Consider the following 18,342-nt stretch of genomic DNA (forward strand, 5'->3'; position numbering starts at 1 on the left):
CAGATTTACATGCAGTAATATTTCCTTTAATCCCTGCCAAGTGTTGTTTCAGCCTATTAATCCCCCCAGGACCTGACTTAATTTTCCTATGGCAAAACTTGCAACACATCTCACTATCAACCATTTCAACATATGCCCAAGCAGGATCTTTTGCTCTAGGTGCCATTTTTTGACTAGGAAAACAATCTGAAAATGAAAAAAAAAAAAAAAAAATTGATTCAATGTTCATTTATTTGACTAAAAACACTCTCTAAGCTATCTTGATATGCACCTAAAATTTACTAAGTAAAAACAGATTTATAGAGGTGGAAAAAAATACCTCCAGGCACAAACTGCCTCCTCAAGCTTGCTCCAAAAATCAGCTCCTCAATGCTGCTCCAAATGGCTGCCCAAGAAGCTCCTCACTCCAGCTACAATGCTCCTCCAAGACTCCTCACTGCTGCTCCAAAACAAGCTCAAGAACTGCTCACTAACTCTCAAAGAAGACTCTCACTCAAATGCATAAGACTGCTGTGAGTGAAATGAGAGCATTTGGCTGTCTTAAATAGAGTTTGGGAGGGGGAAATGGACCCCAAAAGCATTTAACAAATTACAATAACCATTTAGAATCCACAAACCCTAACTAACTTTACCAAAGATCAGCAAAAAATTGATTTTTTTAAAAAAAAAAACGCTGCCCAGCCGTCTTTCCATGACTCGGCCGAGTCAATACGGACCCGGCCGGGTTGACCGAGTCAGCTATGACTCGGCCGGGTCATTGGATGACCCGGCCGAGTCATAGCTGACTCGGTCAGCCGAGCCGGGTCAAGGGCCGGGTCAATAAAATCGGCAATGAAACGGTCAGAAACGGTCGTTTCCGTTTCGGTTCGGCCGTTTCGTAAAACACTGAGAAGTACCCCATGCCCCACTGGAGCTCCCAGAGCTCAGTACATCATACTTGACCCTCAAAAGAGCATCTCAAAACGACTCCAAGTTGTTCTCGAAAAGTCAGAAATTGACCTTTCCTAGGGGCTTTGTCAAAATGTCGGCGACCTATTCATCTGTACTGATATGTTGGAGCCTTATAGCTCCCTGCTGCACCATGTCACAAATATAATGGTACCTGATATCGATATGCTTGGAGCGATCATGGAATACGGGATTCTCTAATAAACGAATCCCGCTCTGGTTGTCACATAGGATCACGGTGGTATCCAATGTAAATCCAAACAGCTCACTGAAGAGCTTTCGTAACTAGACTGCCTCACATAGGGAATGCTAGCAGCAATGTACTCTGCCTCGACAGTGCTCAAAGCCACAGACTTCTGCTCCCTGCTCATCCAGGATATCGAAGCAGATCCCAAGGAGAAACAGCACCCGGAAGTGCTCTTATGGTCCACCACAATGCTTGCCCAATCAGCATCAGCATATCCAAGTAGTCTCACATTTCCGTCAGTCACTCTTAGCCCATAAGTAATTGTGCCACAAAGATATCTCAGCAGATTCTTGACACCAATCCAATGTATGTGGTGAGGTTCAACCATGTGTTGACTCAACGTGTTGATTGCAAAGCATATATCTGGACTGGAGTTCACTAGGAACATCAATGCTCCGACGAGTTGACGATACTCGGTGGTATTTCGTAAAACAGGTCCAGTAGCACTACCGCTTAACTTCTTGAAGTCAAGCTCCATCGGGGTGGTTACGGGCTTGCAATCCACCATGCCGAATCTCTCCAATATCTTCACCACATATTTTCCTTGAGATAGGAAAATCTCCCCTGGTTTCTACCAGACTTCCAGTCCTAGGAAATAGTGCATAAGTCCTAGGTCTTTCATCTCGAACTCAGAAGCCAGCTCCCAGCTCCCTCTTACATTCGTGAATGAGAGGGTCTGCACCTGTTAGAAAGAGGTCGTCAACATATAGCACCAGCATGAGAGGATTTTCATCTATAACCTTAAAGTAAAGATTGGGGTCGGCTTCACTCCTAGTGAATCCCAGCTTCATCAAGTAGCTATCGATCCTCTCATACCATGCTCGGGGTGCTTGCTTTAGCCCATAGAGGGCCTTCTTCAACCTGCACACATGAGATTCTCGATCATGAATCTCAAATCCTTCGGGTTGCTCCACATAGACCTCTTCTTTGATCAAACCATGTAAGAATGCAGTCTTGACATCCATCTGATGTAGGTTCCATCCTTGCGAAGCAGCAAGGGCTATGATCGAGCAGATGGTGGTATATCGGGCAACAGGTGCAAATATCTCGTCATATTCTATACCTTCCTTCTGGGAGAAGCCACAAGCGACAAAACGAGCCTTATACTTTTCCGCACTTCCATCAACTACATGCTTTATCTTGTAAAGCCATTTTGAAGTGACAATTGTCTTGTCCTGGGGTCTGGGGACTACATCCCAGACATCATTCTTCATAATAGACTCATATTCTTCGGTCATAGCATCCTTCCATACTTGATGCTTGACGGCATCTGTGAATGATGAAGGCTCATTTTGGATGGTCGTGCTCATGATGGTCAGGAATCCCTGATACCTATTCGGTTCCCTACTTTCACTAAAGGTTCCTCGGGGTGTTGTGTGTCCTTCAGCATCATCAAGTGTCCCCCTAAGCCATGAAGGCCTCTTCCTTGAAGAGGAGGGCTCAAGCAGAGGAGGATCAATAGGATCCAAGGGTTCTTCCACATCGGGCATTGTCTCCTCTTCTTTTTCTTTCGGTTCCCTAGTGTCAGCTTCTTGAGTGCTCCTCAAAGTAGGAAGATTGTCCACCTTGCTAAGGGCCATATCTTCGTCAAAGGTGACATCATGACTAATCTCGACTTCCCTTTGACCAGCTACATAGATTCTATAGCCCTTAGTATTTTCACTATAACCCACAAAGATTCCTTTCTTTCCAGATGCACCCAATTTATTCCTTTTCTCTTTCGGCACATGAAAATATATCGGGCTTCCAAAAATTCTAAAATGAGATACGTCAGGTTTCTTACCGGTGAACATTTCTTCAGGAGTTTTGGAACCCAATGCTTGATGAGGGCATCGGTTTTGTACATATACAGCGGTGTTCGCAGCTTCGGCCCATAGAAACTTCAGAAGTCTTTGATCATGGAGCATAGCACAGACAGCGTCCACAATCATACGGTTCTTCCTTTCTGCCACACCATTCTGCTCAGAAGTATAGGGTGTAGTGGTCTCCCTCTTAATGCCAGTCTCTTTGCAAAAGTCATGAAACTCATTGGATTCATATTCAGTCCCATTATCAGTCCTTAGGATCTTGATCTTATTTTCGGTTTGATTCTCAATCAAGGCTTTGAAGTGTTGAAATGAGGAGAACACTTTATCCTTCTTTTTCAAGAAATATATCCAAGTCTTGCGAGAATAGTCATCTGTAAAATTGAGGTAATATAAATATCCTCCCAAAGAGTTCACAGGCATCATACCGGATATGTCTGAGTGAACCAACTGCAATATATTGGAGGTCTTGCTTTGGCTTGAGGGGAATGGTCCCCTTTTGAGCTTCCCTTCGACACATCCTGGACATACACCTTCTTGCTCTAATCTGAACTCGGGCATCCCAGTTACCATTTTTCTTACATCAGGTAGAGCTTTATAATGAAGGTGAGCAAACCTCCAATGCCATAATTCGGACTGAAGAGATGTGTCACAAGTCATGACACCCAACGGACTTCCTCCGACCTGATATAATGAATCAACTCAAAACCCAAGAGTAAAAGCATCTTTAAAGTTCTTTTTCCATACACGTACCTTGCCCATAGATTGCTCGAGTTCTGACTGCTATTAGTCTCTACGATGACCCTCTAAAGCCTCTGTGTTGTTGCTGACTTCTGCTCTATGCCAATTGCACTGCTGCCAACTCTACTCTGCGCTGCTTAGTCTCTGGCGCTCCTAGCCACTACAACTGTCTCTCCAACACTCCTCTACACCAACTGACACTGGTCCATCCTGCTACCACTGATCTGGGCTCCCGTAGCAAGGTATTGATCCGAGAGGTAGACTCCTCAAGGATCCTACCCAACTACAGTTCTTTCGAACTACAATTCGATATCACCCCACCTCCCTCTTGGAGGTATCTGCGTTGTCATGGCAAACTCCTCCTCCTCGATCTTTGCGGATGCAGCATTCATATCATTCTTCTCATCCTTGTCCTTCTTCCTGACACTGTGTAGCGTAGCGACCGAATTCACCACACCAGAAGCATTTAATCTTCGAGACATCCTTCTTCTGCCTTCATTGCTCCTGCTGCCCCTTGGATGCAAGAGCTGCATTCTCATCCTCCTCCTTGGGCTTCGACCCACTGTTGTTGTTGTCGTTAAGTTTACACTTGACCAAGTCCCTCCTCAACTCTTCCTGCTGAAGAGCGGCCCACATTCCTTCCCAGTCTGGCAAAGTCTCCCTACCCAGGATGCTCTGGACAAACACTTGCCATTCCTCTAAAACTGAATTCAGGACCAGTCTTACCATCTCGGAAGATTGAGGTGTTGACCCCACAGCGGCCAACTCATCACAAGTTTCCTGAAGCTTTGCAAGGAACGGATCAATGTGTTCCCCCTTCCACATATGCATGGATCTCATCTTCTACTCCATGTACATCTTTCGCTTCTTAGAAGATCCATGACATGGCGTCGACAAGGCACCCACATCTCCTTGGCAGTCCCTTTGCCAGAGATGTGACAGACTACACGATCTTTCACTCTGTCGAGGATCATCAGCTTGGCCTTCGCCATCTCTCCCTTGTACTTTTGGAGCGAATCTAGATCCGTGGGCACAACTACCACACTGTCGACGTAGGTCTTGAGAAAATGTTCATCCAAAAGGCAGGACATCCTTGCCTTTCAAATTACATAGTTGGATGCACCATCCAACCGATCATGATCTCGTAACCCACTGGTTGCCATCTCTACCTACGAAAGTGTCGAATTACCTCCTCTCTCCTTTGTGCTGCTACTGGGCTAGCCTACGCACTCCATGTTGGAGTCAGTAGATCTGTTGCTCCCTGTTGTTGCTTAGCTAATGAGAAATCGGACTTCTTACTTGAAAGTCCTCTTAGGAAGAATTCCCTCTAGTGTCTCTCTTCTTCCTTCTGACGACTTTCTGCCTAGCAACTACATGCAGAAACTGCGTCTCACCAGAAGCCTACTCTATGCTGAAGCTACCGCTATGTTGCTCCCTCTGCCGCTGACAAATTTCGATCTAGAAATCGTACCTCTCTATCGACTCACTCAGAGAGAGATTTTCAACAAAAATCTTTCCCTCCTGGCCTGAACTACGCAATCCCTCTGGGGATTCAATTTGCTACCTATGCAGCACTTCAACTTCCCTTCTTCTCTTCAGCGTTGGGCCCTCTTCCGACTCTGCTCTCTTGCTTCACCTGCACCTCTGATACCATGTGAAAATTCGAGAACCCCCGAATCCCTACTGCAGCAACTGATTAAGTTTCTCCTATTTGTTAATTACTGAACAAATTATTCATTGTTTCCTACAACAAACACTGAAACTAATACACTACAACCTTCACCATTTAAATAAAATGTTGAAACAAGAACCTAAGCAAGAAAGAAATACACAACACATCTACACAGTTATTTTTGGACAAATGTCCCGAAAAAAACCCAGTGTGGGAAAACTGGTGCAGCAGCTGAGGTTTTATTATTAAGCAGTACTTTTTCTTAATACAATCTCTGGATGCCTTTCTGGCTATCCAATACAGAGAATATCACTTAGAGAAGAATAGTCAAAAATACCTCACACTATCACAAGCAATCCCGACTAATCTAGCCACAGAATGACTTGCCCCTTACTGCCTCTACGCAGCCACTGTGTTAGCCCAGCGTCACTGCGTCACTCCTTCTGTTGATTGATTTGCCTCCCATGAAATTTGATTCTGACCTCCCGAATTCGGCTTCAAAAGTCAATCCCTCCAGCGAAGTATGGATCTCCTCAAGGATTTGAGCTGCTACGCATGTCAACCTACGCTGGCCAGCTTAGCCCCTGCGTTGCCTCTCCCAGATCTCTCTCTGCCTTCTCTACAGAGTATTCTCGGATCAGGAGAAATCTCCAATCGGAACTATCCCTGCCCCTCACTGCAAGAAATCACTTTGAATTCCTTTCCCGGCAACTATTGTGCTTCAGAAATTCAATCTTTTGATCACTACTCAATGTGTCTTCCACATTCCCATCAAAGTCCTTATAATCCTCCAATTGAGAACCAACGACCAAGATTAAATTTTAATCAATGGCTCAGATCATTTGGACTCGATCTCTGTCTTCTTCTAGAAGTTTCACCCACAGTTAGATTAATACCCTTTAATTATTTTAATTTCCTAAGTTTAGACTTAGGGACCCATTAAAAATAATTAATTGTTTTAATAAAACTATCTCCGGGTAAATGATTTTTGGGTATTGTGGAATACATGTGTCTAAGCCTCCCTGCAAATTTTAAGACTTCGAGCAAATGTGATGCTACCAGAAATCAACACAGATCAGTGAGGACACAAGGCTCTATTCTCATCTTAGTGAGATCCCAACGACGCTACCAAACCATACCTCATTCCAAGAGACAATATAGTCGCCAATCAAGATATTCCATGCTTCAATGATGGGCCCTTCCTTCCAATCAGTTGCACAGTATTCACTCAAGCTCCTCACCCCATTATTCTTCTAGCCAAACATCTATGTTGAGTTTTCCTCATTCTAGCTCGGATGTTAGGAGAGAGAGCTCTAGTGGTCCACGATCACCTCTTACAATGGCTATTATAGGCTAATGAGCCACTCATCTTGTACATCCTTCTCCTGGACTACCTCTTCATTCTTTGGAGTTGACCTTATAGGGTTTTAGATTAGAATGCTCTTTCACTTCTTGATTTTTGTCTTATATAAGAGCCACTTTAGTGCTCCTGCTTTGTATCAACATCATTGTACCTGAAACAATCCCATTAACCTAATTTCGTGATCATCCGTTGGCCAATAATATATTTATCTTATTTTATCTTGCACATATTGTTATATGTTAATAAAAATATAAAAAAAAAAATTGTTTAATTCTTCCCTATATATTTGCCCAAATGGAATTGTGTTTGCCTATGTCTAGGTTTGCATATGAGTATATCTACACACATTAATATAATAATGGAAGTCTTCCAGTCCTAGTGATAGAGGAAATTTTAAACTTGTCAAAATATCATAACCACAAAACTAATATCTTGTTTAACATAGTACATGGTATCACAAAACCTGCAAGAGAAAATCAATTCTAAAGACAACTATCTAAATACTCACAATACCACCATTCAGATATAATATTCAAGGTAATGATAAGTTTGTTTATTTAGGGCAATTTCTGATATGAGTTGATGGATTTCTATGACAATTTATAAGGCTTAAAAAATCGATATTGGCCAATGGAGGAACCCCAAATACTACAAAAGAAAAAAAAGCTATGGCTGTTGCAAAACTTGCATAAAAGATGAGGTATTGCAGCAATAAGATAAATTATAACATCCACAGATAAAACAGCCCTTTAACAAGTAATTATCAATGAAAATTAGGGTTGAAATAATGAATTAAACTAGACTTTTATTAACTAACTAAATCTGAAAATTAAAATGCATATAACATCCCTAAAATGCAACATGTCTATCCCTATAAGGGCTGTAAAATAAATCAGCAACACAAAATATGATGATAAGATCAATTTTTAAGTTTTTAACCATGCAAATACACAATAACCTTAGGCATCTAACCTAACTATGGCTGAATCAAGTGTGGAACAAATCATCATCAATGTCCTACATCAGACCATATCTATGTAAGCATCATCATCACGGAGGGGCTCCACACAACCAAGTTTGACACACCAACACATGTACGAGAATCATTGCGACATTAAAAGTAAGTCAGGTCCAATGTAAAGGCCATTAGGTAGATCACATTAGGTATCTTCTTTGAACTTTCACATTAGCTTACGACTTTATGCAATTTGCCAAGTTTAGGTATCAAAGGATCATCATAAAACCCTATTAGGTGTGCCAATATCCAGGTAAAGGAATATTTTCCAAGAAACCCATCAAGGTGTAAGTATAAATGACAACAGTATGAAGTGGGGTTTACTTCATGGTAATGGTATCTTTGACATGCAAGGTTACATAAGATATTCATCCTTATGAGCACCTTTGTAGAGGGAGCACTTATGCATTGAGTTACCTTGTCCTGGACATTGTCTCTTACTACCCCTTTTCTTGTCTTTTTCTTATGTTCTTTAGTTTTTCTACTTTGCAAGCCCCTTTTCTTGTATATGCATTTCATTGCATAAGGTCCGAGATAATTTATCTTAGTCCTTTGATTATGCATTTCATTACATAGGACTTGGGCAATGGCCTCATAGAAAGGATGTAGAGCTCAAGCTTGTTTGACTTTTGAATTAAAATTAATATCCTTTTATTTTTTTCTTTTGCGTTTTGAAATTCATAATATGCTCTCCTTTTTTATGCAGTTGCGTCAACCTGAGGCATCCAAGCCCCTTCTTCTCATGGGATTATGAAGCAAAAACCTTTTTTGGGATACATGTAACAGCCAACCCAAAGGAAAGGATAATGGAAAAGGGAATCGATGGAATATGACAAGTATGGAAAGACGTGGGAATGTTACCCTTATCAACGTCCTCCAATAGTACCCCTCTTCCCAAGAGTAGCAGCGCTTGGCTAGGAAATTGATGATGGCCACCAAGGTGAAACAAGGCAAAAGGCGTAGCTTCCAAGCATCATGATTTTGTTTAATTTGGCAACTAGGGCCAAACATCACTTTGGATAGCTCTTATGAGGCAACGGATATTTTTCTTGGATTCCTCTTTCCGAGAGGTGTAGGATTGATCTAAAGATCATCCCATTCTGACATGTACAAATGAAGTTATGAATTTATTTTGATTATGGACAAATTGCCAAGGTCAGTCGGCCATCAAATTAGCCTCCTCCAACCTTCAACGTTGCATATAAATACAAGGTGTCTCCTCATTTTGGCATCTCATCTCATTCATCTTTCTCTCTCTCATCTTGATTGGGTATGGATTTCTGGGCCTCTCTCTCTCCCCTTGTGCGAAAGGAACACTGTCTTTTCTCGCTGCTGCGTTGACCAAATTTGACCGAAATTTCAGGAGGCTGACTTTGACCAGTGTTGACCCTGTTTGACTTCGGTTTTGCGAGGGAGACTTCTATTTGGACAGGCCGTTGTTCTAGGCACAAAAATCAAGGCAGATTGACCCCCTGCGTTGACCAACATTCACTGCCCTAATTCAGGTTGTTGCGTTGACCAGATTTGACCAAAATTTCAGGAGGCTGACTTTGACCATTGTTGACCCTATTTGACTTCGATTTGTGATGGAGACTTCTATTTGGGCAGGCTGCTGTTATGGGCACAAAAACCAAGGCAGTTTGACCCCTGCATTGACCAACATTGACTACCCTAATTCAAGTTGCTACATTGACTTTTGTTGACCAGATTTGACTGGTTATTTTCGAACTATTTTGGGCTACATTATCTTGCTTTCAGAGGCTGAGTTGACCAAGCTTGACCGAGTTGTTTTGGAGGTCAATTTCAACCCTGTTGACCATCATTGACTTTCTGGTTAGGGCTCTATGTTTCTGTTGTTTTCACAAATCAGTTTGGGCAAATTAATATTGTAAATTGTATTCGCTCTCTCTACTGAACTTTTGAAGAATTATAAGAAGAATTGATCAAGGGTTTCACCACATTGGGGTTTGTCCCTAGCTAGTGCCATATTTTGTGTCCTCTTGTGTTGGCTTGTCTTCTACTGTTATTGTTTATGTTCTATCTGCATTTTACTATCATGTTGATGTGATTGCTATACTAGATATGATATTGGGCTAATAAAGAAAATTGAAGTAAAATTGCTCTAAGCATAGAACATACCATTGTTATCCTAAAACTAACATGGTATCAAAGCTGAGGAGAAGACAAAGCCCAAGCAAGAGTGAAGAGCAATCACTAATCAAGAACAAGTCTCAATGGCCTCCACATCCTACTTCAAGTCTGATGATAAGCTTCATGATAAGTCTGATTATCATGCATGGAAGATGTCTCTTGATTTGACTTTAGAAGAGCAAGATATCATGGATTATGTGCAGGGAAAGATTTTGGAACCTCCTTCAAATGCACCGGCTGCTGCTAAGACAAAGTACAAGAAGGGTGAAGTCAAAGCCAAGAAGATCATCAGGGATTCAAAAATGGAAGGAAGGGAAGATGCTTCGTTTGCAACAAGTTTGGTCACTATGCCAAGGAGTGTCCAAATAGAAGGGACACATCTCATGATGATGATAACAATCATTCTAGGGGCAACAACAACAATCAAGGGTATGGTAGGTTCAACAACAAAGCGAAAAGGAATGCTTCCGCTACTCAACTTGGAAATGATCGAGCTTCTAAAAGAACAAGAAACTCCAAGTATGATGAGTCTAATGTTGTAAATTCTAAGCAAAAGGAATTTTATCTTATATCTGCCCTCTCTACTGCCTCTCCTCCGGATACTTTGGGAAATTGGTTGATTGATAGTGGTGCCTCAAGGCACTTCACTGGGTACAAGGAAGCTCTTTCAAATCTGATAGAGCAAGATACAAATTTGGAAATTATCCTTGGAGACAATGACACCTATCCTGTGAAGGCAGTTGGGAATGTTACCCTTCAATTGAATCAAGGTAACATCGTTCATCTTCAAGAAGTACTATATGTACCTGATCTAAAGAAGAATCTAGTGTCTATATCAGTGATGAAAAACAAAGGATTCAAGGTGGCATTCATCAATGGAAAGGTATGTGTGTGGCAGTGTTACTTGGGAGTGGGAGTGAAAACAGATGCAGGAGCGACATTTTCAAAAGCTCCTGGTTTGGGAGCGAATCCCGGAGCGTTTTTTATATAATATATAATTTTTTTATATTTTTTATATTTTGATACATATATGTCAACAAAAACATGTAGAATAATGAATTAGATATAAAAAAACATAAAAAAACATAGATTGAACCATATAACAACAATCATCTAGAAGTTATAATCTTCATCAACCACATCCACAAGTTAGTAACATAGTAACATACAACATATTTGTTAAATTGGCAACTAGGGCCAAACTCCATGTGGGTTGGCTTATTTATGGCAGCTGATATTTTTATTGGATCCCTCTCGTCGAGAGGTGTAGGATTGATCCTAAGATCATCCGATTCCGATAAGTATTTATGGAGATATGAATTTATTTTGATTATGTAATTATCATCAAGCTGACCAGCTCTTATGTAGGCTCCAGAAGCCCAAACGTCATGTCTATTCAACCCATGTGTTTTTGGTATAAATAGTTGAGGATTTGATGTCATTTACACACATTCTTGAGTGATCTCCTCCTCTCCACGTCTTGGGTTTTTGGAGAAGGAGTGAGACACCAAGAGTAATATGTTGGCCTTATGGTGATGCCCTAGCCGCAAGTCGATCTATGTAGCTAACAGAGTCACCTATACGTTGTCAAACGGAGATATCTCATACGCTGGAAAGGAAGACCTTATACGCAGTTATGGAGACCCAGCCGTAGTCATAAAGGATCTCAACGCAGTAATTGAAGCTATCTTACACGTTGTTCTTGAAGACTTCTTGTACGCTGTTCACAAGTCTTCTCATATGCTGTTCTGCTCCTGGAAACATATATACACACACAGTGAATCTGGTAGCGTGGTTACACAAGGCACGCAGTGAATCTAGTTGCAGGGTTATACATGGAAACATATATACGCAGTCTATATATGGAACCGCTACAAATACCCTAAGCCGTAGACGCTGGATATTCATACGCATAATATAAATGCTGGATGCTGGGCAAACGCTGGACAGTCTTACATATACGCTGGACAGTTTTATATACAGTTTGTAAACGCTGGACAGTTTTATAAATGTGTTTGTAAACGCTGGACAACCTTAACATACGCAGCAATCATTATAGTGATGTACGTAGTGATAAATACGTTGTCCAGAAGTTGAATATAATACGCTGTCAAGAAGTTGAGTATGGAAGCACCTAATGCGTTGTTCAGAAGTTTAATATGGATGCACATAATACACTGTCCAGAAGTTGAATATAATACGCTGTCCAGAAGTTGAATATGGATGCACCTATTACACTGTCCAGAAGTTTTATGTGGAGGCCCTAATACGCTGACCTGTAGACTTATACTCAGGCCCTCATACGTAGCCTAATGCAGTCCATCTTCGCTGGCCTAAGGAGGCCCTAACCACAGATAATATGCACTCCCAGAATAGTCACTATCACAGCTAATCGAAGCCTGTTGACAGCAAGAAGGAAAGTTCGAATCACTATAGGTAAGAGCACTGTCATAGAGACAGGACTGTTTGTATATTCTTTTGTGACTGCATGAAGTTGTTCTCTTCTTGTAGGAGAACCAAGTTAGAGGAGCTAAGGGATAGATCTGTTGGGATCTTGTTGGAAGGACAAGAAGCAAGGGTTATGTTGCCTGGAAGCCACAGAAAGACTGTGTGTTAGGCCGCAAGCCATAACACCACAGTCTAGGATTGTGTATGAGTTTGAGGACTTGTACATATGCCCAAATCAACAGCATATCCAGAGTAGTGTTTGTTTGAAGGACTGTTTCAATAGTGCTTGGTACCCTAACCAGTCATCATGATGACAGCAGCAAAATATGTACAGCATGATGATGGAGGGCAGTAAAGTTGTGTACATCAACTCAGCAATAGAACAGTATGATGCAGCTTGGACAGCATGAAGCTCGGCGAGATCATGGGCAGCACAGTGATCATGAGCAGCATGAAGATGCATTATGCAACATGATGATGCTACATTGTAAGGTGTAGCAGATGAACAAAATGGATAGGTGAAGTCATCACCTAGGAGATTCAGTTGAAGTAGAATGTCTTCAACTGATCTCATCATTATAGGAAATTATCTATGCTCAGATCCAGATAAGTCAAAGTGTTGACTTTTGTTGTAAATGTATTATCTCTCTCTCTCTCTCTTTCTCTGCTGAACTTTGAAGATAAAAGAAGATTTGATCAAAGGGTTTCCCCACACATTGTGGGATTTGTCCCTGGCTTGCGCCATATCTTGTGTCCTCTTGTCTTGGCTTGTCTTCTGCATATTATATTTATGTTCTATCTGCAGTTTATCGTAATGCTGATGTGATTGCTAACTGTGAAAATTTAAATAAATTGCTTTAGCATAGAACATACCAAAAACTAACAATATTGAGTCTCATGATTCATCAATCTTAAAGTTTCAAGCTTTCAAAATTCAATATATAACATTTATCATCATTGATCACCAAAGTTGTACTTGTAAGCTAAGTGTAACCATTACAACAAATAATATCTAACATGAAATGAAATGTTATAAAATGAAATGAAATGAAACAACTTTCAACTTTCATGAACCATCATATTCATAATTCATTACTAATAAGTTATAATTGCCAACTTCAAACTTAAATTGTCATATATTGTTTAAAAAAATATCATAATAAATATGAAAGAGTCAATAGTTATAAAAACTACTAGAAACTAGAAAAGACAAGTAAATCTATTATCTATTTCTTATGCTTGGGCCTCTTGCCACCACAAGAAATGTCTAATTTTTTAGTCTTGTTGGAAAATCAGGGTCTTTGTCATTAATATCACCCTCTAAGCATTAATATCCAGAGGTATCTTTGTCATTACCTCTGTATCTGTATAGGGATCTTTGTCATTAATATCACCCTCTAAGCATTAACATAAGATAGAAAAAGCATAGCATGTCAAGTCAAGATTTTGTTTGAGTGATGTGTACATTTTTAGGAGGGTCATAATAGAGGAGTTTGACAACCAATGTCACTAACATCAAGGTACATAGAGGGATTGGTGCTCTTGATTAAATGCGAGTTCCATACCCTAATACATGACAAAATTCAATGGAAACATTGCAATCCCCCAATCCTGAAATCCTGAAAACTAATAAGTCTGCTGGATTTTGAATGAAATCTAAAATTCTACTTTCTCCATATGAAATCCAGTGAGGTCGGAACCACTCTCAAACATCCCGAGTCATTTCATGATAATGTTAAAAATTTAAGTAAAAGGATGAAAATGAAGAATAAGGAGAATGTCACTTTTACTTTAAGAATTTAACATTACCATGAATAGCATATCAATACTAGGGCCATAGGCTTGATCATTAAGCTGCCCCACTGAAAACTTATTTGTTTCTTTGAAAAAAATTGCATTTCGAACATTACTGCAAAAAAAATTTGCAAAAAAGGCTAAATGCTCCCGAAAAGGCAGGGAGCGAAATTTTTTCTAGGGAGCACGCTCCCGAAATCGCTCCCTTTTCGGGAGCGCGCTCCCAACCCGCTCCTATGTCGCTCCCACCCAGAGCGCGGATTGGGAGCAGGATTGAGGGGGGATGGGGCGCTTTCGGGAGCGATTTCGGGAGCGCGCTCCCAACCCGCTCCCTTGTCGCTCCCACCCGGAGCGCGGATTGGGAGCAGGATCGAGGGGGGATGAGGCGCTCCCCCGCAACACTGGTGTGTGGAAAAGAAATTTCAAATAAGCATTTACTCTTGTATTCAGGGTTGACAATTTATATCAAGTTGGAGGAAGTCCATTGGGAGCCATGTCTTGCAACACATCTCTTCAATCTGAACTATGGCATCGGAGGTTTGCTCATCTACATTATAAGGCTCTACCTGATGCAAGGAAGATGGTGATAGGTATCCCACATTTAAAGTAGAACATGAAGGTGTTTGTTAGGGGTGTGCCGAAGGAAAGCATACAAGGGGACCATTCCCCTCAAGTGATAGCAAGACTACTAGCATATTGCAATTGATTCATTTTGATCTATCTGGTGCAATGCCCGTGGACTCATTGGGAGGATACTTATATTACGCAACCTTTATAGGTGATTTCTCTCGCAAGACTTGGATATCTTTCTTGAAGAAGGACGAAATATTCTCATAGTTCTTTGCCTTCAAAGCCTTGGTGGAAAATCAAACAGGGAAGAAGATCAAGATATTGAGGACCAATAATGGAACCGAGTATGAGTCAAATGAATTCGAATATTATTGTAGAGAAGTTGCCATTAAGAGGGAGACTACTACCGCATATACTCCTAAGCAAAATGGTGTTGTTGAAAGGAGGAACTGTTCTATCGTAGAAGCCACTCGTGCCATGCTTCATGATCAAACCCTCCCGAAGTTCTTATGGGCCGAAGCTGCAAGCACTGTCGCATATGTTCAAAAGAGATGCCCTCGTCAAGTGTTGGACTCCAAAATAACCGAAGAAGTTTTCACCGGTAAGAAACCTGATGTTTCTCACTTTAGATTTTTTGGTAGCCCCGTATATTTTCATGTGCCGAAAGAAAAGAGAAGCAAATTGGATGCTTCTAGGAAGAAAGGAACATTTGTGGGCTACAGTGAAACTTCTAAGGCATATAGAATCTATGTGCCTGGTCAAAGAGAAGTGGAGATAAGTCATGATGTCACTTTCGATGAGGATGCTGCCCTTGGGAAGACTAGCAACCTTCCTATTCCAAGGAAGGACAAAGAAGCCGATGGAGGAAATCAAGGAGATTCACAGGATGAGTCGATGCTCGATGTTGAAGAACCAATGGATCCCATTAATCCTCCTCATGAGCCCTCCTCCTCCAAAAGGAGACCGTCATGGCTAAAGGAAACTCTCGAAGATGCCAAGAGACATGTTGCACCGAGGGGGACATTTCGTGAAAGCAAGAAGCCTAATAGGTACCAGGGTACTTAACTGCTATGAGCACCATTACTCAGTCTGAACCTTGCTCATTCGAAGACGACATGAAGCAACAAGTATGGAAGGATGCTATGAACGAAGAGTACGAGTCAATTATGAAGAATGATGTCTGGGATGTGGTCCCTAGACCCCAGGACAAATCTGTTGTCACCTCTAAATGGCTCTACAAGATCAAGCATGGAGCTGATGGAAACGCTGAAAAGTTCAAGGCCAGATTCGTTGCTCGAGGCTTCTCTCAAAAGGAAGGTGTAGATTATGATGAGATATTTGCAACCGTTGCTCGCTACACCACCATCTGTTCGATTATAGCCCTTGTTGCCTCACAAGGATGGAATCTACACTAGATGGATGTCAAGATTGCCCTCTTGCATGGTTCACTTAAAGAGGAAGTCTATGTGGAACAAACTGAGGGGTTTGAAGTTCAAGGTCGTCAGACACATGTATGCAGGTTGAAGAAAGCCCTATATGGATTGAAGCAAGAACCCCGAACTTGGTATGAGAGGATTGATATCGATCTAATGAAGCTAGGATTTACAAGAAGTGAAGTTGATCCAAACCTTTACTTTAAGGTTGAAAATGATAGACCTCTCATCTTGGTACTCTATGTGGACGATCTCTTTCTGACAGGTGCAGACCCTCTTATTCATCAATGTAAGAGGGATTTGGCTTCCAAATTCGAGATGAAGGACCTAGGAATGATGCATTACTTCCTAGGGTTTGAGGTCTGGCAAAAGCCAAGTGATATTTTCCTTTCTCAAGGAAAATATATTGTGAAGATACTTGAAAGATTTGGGATGGTGGACTGCAAATTCGTGACTACTCCGATGGAATTTAACTTCAAGGAGTTATGTGGAAGTGTTGTCGAGCCCGATTTGGTAAATCCTTCTGAGTATCATCAACTCATAGGGGCCATGATGTTCCTGGTGAACTCCCATCTAGACATATGTTTTGCAGTGAACACATTGAGTTAGTTTATGGTCGAGCCTCATCATATACATTGGATTGCTGCCAAGAATCTCTCGAGATATCTTCGGGGCACAATCACTTATGGACTGAGATACATTGTCGGGAATGTGAGGCTCCTTGGTTACTCTGATGCAGACTGGGCTAGCAGTGTGGTGGATCGTAAAAGCACATTTGGATGTTGCTTCTCTCTAGGTTCTACTTCAATATCATGGATGAGCAAGAAGCAGGAATTAAGTTGCCTTGAGCACCGCTAAGGCTGAATCTAAGTTGCACGAAACGGGGAAACGGGTACGAGTTTTTGAAACGGGAAGCGATACGAAACGCGACCTCCCCAAATTTTGGAAACGGGGAAACGCGAATATACATATATATATATATATATATATTTGAAAATATATATATATGTGTGTGTGTGTGTGTGCAATCATAAAGCATAAATGATACATTATAATTTATTACACTTAAACATTAAGATTTAATTTACATCACATTTACTCATGAATGATCACATAAGGAAAATAAAAATATCGGAATATCCAAAAGCAACCTTTATTATATATCCAAATCTCAAAATCAGCCTTTATTTAGACTAATATATGAGGCTGCAAGTACAATAAAAACTATAAGGCTGCAAGAGAGAGATCCAAATCAGGATTTTCTGCATCCACATCCCATTCTTTAGAAGGACCACTGTTGTATTGGGAGTCTCCTCCTACATAGTCGAACGACCTTAGTGCTCTTGATTAAATACACGTTTCATACCCTAGTACCCTACATGATCTTGATTATTGGGAGTTTCCCTTGCATAGAGGGCTTGGTTCTCTTGATTAAATACAAGTTCCATACCCTAGTACATGATAAAATCCAATGGAAACATTGCAATCCCTCCAATCCTGAAAAACAAATAAGTCTGCTGGATTTTGAGTGAGATCTAAAATTCTACTTTCTCCATATGAAAACCAATGAGGGCGAAACCACTCTCAAACATCCTGAGTCATTTCATGGTAATGTTAAAAATTTAAGTAAAAGGATGAAAATGAAAAATAAAGGAGAATATCACTTTCACTTTAAGAATTTAACATTACCATGAACTGCATATCCCTCAAACTCCCTGATGAACTGCATATCAACACTAGGGCAAAAATTCACTTTTATAACTTTAGACATGCATCTAGAAGCAACAATTAGTCACTAACATACCCTAAAAGTAAATTAAAAAACAAATTAAAAAAAAAAAAATCAAAAAAACACAAGTTAATGAGGAAACGTGGGTCGTACGGCCGTGAAACGCGTTTCCGGCTGTACTGGCCACGTTTCCATTTCGGGAAACGTGGCAGTACAGCCGAAAATGCGTTTCACGACCGTACCAAACGCGTTTCCGCGTTTCGTACCCGTTTCCATACAGAAACGGACCTCTATACCACGTTTCCTGCAACATAGGGCTGAATAAATTGCTGCTAGTTTGGCCTCCTGTGAAGCTGTTTAGTTGAGGAAGTTCTTTGGTGAGTTGTTTGGACATGTGCTAGATACCACCGTGATCTTTTGGGACAA

At 41.0% G+C, this 18,342-nt stretch overlaps 1 protein-coding gene across 2 annotated transcripts in view; it reads right to left on the reverse strand.

Moving 5' to 3' along the window:
• The window catches only part of LOC149194006 (WD repeat-containing protein 55-like), a 229,661-nt gene that overhangs the window by 163,764 nt on the left and 47,555 nt on the right, over positions 1-18,342 (reverse strand). The window lies entirely within an intron of this gene.

Source organism: Pinus tabuliformis, chromosome 2_2, assembly GCF_031772625.1.
Source record: "Pinus tabuliformis cultivar Carrire ecotype Pingquan chromosome 2_2, CPIR1, whole genome shotgun sequence".
NCBI lineage: Eukaryota > Viridiplantae > Streptophyta > Pinopsida > Pinales > Pinaceae > Pinus > Pinus tabuliformis.